Below are 2,854 nucleotides of genomic sequence, written 5' to 3' on the forward strand. Positions count from 1 at the left end.
CCACTGACCTTTTCATGTATGTTCTGATGGCAGTAAACACATTTTTCTCATCCATTTTTGTATTAATTTATTTTTTCAATGCCACCAACACACGCATTGATTGACTATTTTATCAATTACTTCTACCAACTGCTAATGTCCTAATAATCTAATATCAAGAACATGGGAGTTTTTAGAAAACTGATGGAAACTGATAGAAAGTTTCTTACATCAGAAGGAATGTCAGGGATAGTTCATATAGAATCTTGTGACTTTAATTGCATTCTAAATATAGTGAGACATGAATGCAGAGTGATGGGGTTAATGGAGAGAACTTGATTAGGGCCGCTCTGTGTTCTAGATGTTGCTAATACAATTGTACCTGGTTTTTTGTTGTTGTTTAACTCTTCTCTTTATTTGTTCTGTAAGTGATAATATTTCAGAACTTCCCAGGGTTTTTGAACAGTTATATTTGAGACTAGTTCTGATCATAAACCCTAAAACCTGTACAATAAAGTCCATGGACTGGTGACTGGTCTGGGTGACCTAAAAGCCCCCTCCAGGCACATAATTCCATATATTATCCTTTGGGAAGCTTCCACAGGTGGGAAGCAGGGCACCTAGCAAAAGCATCCCATCTAATCCTCTGTAAGGTGTTGCCTGCAACTGGTAATGGTATCTTTCATATCCTCAACTGAGAGACACATCTCTTATTATCTTCATTTCAGGCCTAGCTTCTATATAGCATCATATGCAATACTTACATCTTAACGGTTGACTCACCACATAAATCTCTTACCCATCTTCCATTTTACTTATTTATCATGCATCTAATAATAAACTGTTTAAAATTCTTTTTTAGTCAAATTTCCCTAATTTGTTATTTTTCTTATTTTTAAGCTTTACCAAAAGATGTTCAGTGCCTTTATTATTAAAAACAAACAAACAGAAATAGCTGACCAGAAATGAAAGATTGTTCCAAATCCTCCTGAGATAAATTAACGTACATGTGGTTTATAGTGTGACAGTTTACAGTGTGACAGATAATTAGTTTTCCATAATGTAAGATTCTAGAAAGCTAGTTTATAATGAATAATATATCTGCAAGAGCATGGCCATTAGTCTGAACCTCTGGGGCTTTGCTGTTCCAAAGGAGAAAATATATTCTGTATATAATTGCATGGTATTTTCAGTGGCTACAGAAATACCAATAACTAAGTAACTTTGATTATAATATTAACAAAAATATTGGCAGTGTACTTAATTTTTAGCAAATGTAATACATACATAACTGCCAGGATACAATTGACTTTAGATATTGAAATGGACTTCTTTCTAATTTTTCTTTAATTTTGACCTAGAAGTAGAAATTCAAATTATGCTGGGAAGAGAAGAGTTCCACACCAGTGAGAAACATTAGCATCATGCCAAGTTTGTGAAGGAGTCTGTGAGGAAAGTTTAAGACAGCTTCTCTCTGTGTCATGAAACCAAAATGGCACATTTCCTGAGGCATCAAACTGTGATAAATTATCTGTTCCAGGATGATTGAAAAAGAAAAGAAACGTGCTACTTTTAGTTAATAATGTACTCTATTGTTCTTTCTCAGTTCCCTGGGGAAGATCTCATAACCGAAGGAAAGAAACAGGCAGGAAGCAATTAATTACAGTAGAGTCAGATACTTTCAGCAATAGAAGGAAACAAAGTAGAACAAAGTAGAAACCAATCCCAATTTTTATTATTCTAGTTCAGTCCTTTCACTGATGTGCAGGAGGTCACCGTATTCAAAATAGGACCTCTTGAAATACAGTGACATGTAGAGCAAGTTGCAAACCATAGAGATCAATTGGTTTAGGTAGCCATCTTGGGTAGGGCCTATAGCCATTTTTAGCTGGATGGTGTGTATATATATAGGTTATCTGGTAGATCATGGAGTTGCTCTCCAAATTTGTAAACATTGACTTCAGGCTTATAAAAAAAGCAATTCTGTATTTACAAAGTGGCAATTCAGACACGTCTGGAGATACAGAACTCTGAGGGCTGTGCAGATCTTACTTGACAACCAAGATTTTTTAACTTCTGCCCATTGGGTCACCTGCAGCCAAGCCAGATATTCCCATGTTGACTAGAGAGTCCACCATGGTTGCAAACAAGGGCCAGGCTCTGCCCTATGCCTCCAAATATTTTTAAACATTGGTAAAGAATCCAGAAGCCATCCCTTCCCTACATCCTGGGAACTGAGCCTTGTAAAGGGTAAGCATATGTTCCTTCCTCTTTGTAAAGCCTCTCATTTATTAGTTTTTCTCTCTCTCGTGACAGTGTTCTGTGTGCTATATACACGCAACAACCAGGGAGAGACAAAGGGGCCAGCTAAGTGTAGCAAAAACCCCCACACTTCACATAACTTATATCTTCTGAGCTGAGCTCTTGTGCCTCTCATCGATATTTGAAAGTATAGCTGAGTGAAATTCTTACTGTTTGTCTTAGAACCTTGAACTCTTGAAGACTAGGTTGGACAGAGTATTTTTTTAATAGTTCACTAAAATTATATTGCCTTACATTTCTACAACTTCGGCCACTTACAAAGCACCTACGATTTTTTTCTTTTAATTTTCTAAATGAGAAAAATAAAGTTCAAGGAATAAACTGGCTTGCCCAAGGACAGACAGTTGACGACAGTTATTAATTTAACCATTCAAAAATTATTTATTTATTAACTACAACCCTATTTTTACAGTTTTAAGATGTATAATTTTTCACATTTTGACATCTCTGAAATCAACGTGAGTCTTAGATTTTGACATCCACCAGCCATTGACTGCCCATGCACATGAAAACTTACAAAGTGAAAATCACCATCTGGGAAAAAAAAAATCTC

This window comes from Pteropus alecto, unplaced genomic scaffold, assembly GCF_000325575.1.
Source record: "Pteropus alecto unplaced genomic scaffold, ASM32557v1 scaffold103, whole genome shotgun sequence".
Classification (NCBI taxonomy): domain Eukaryota; kingdom Metazoa; phylum Chordata; class Mammalia; order Chiroptera; family Pteropodidae; genus Pteropus; species Pteropus alecto.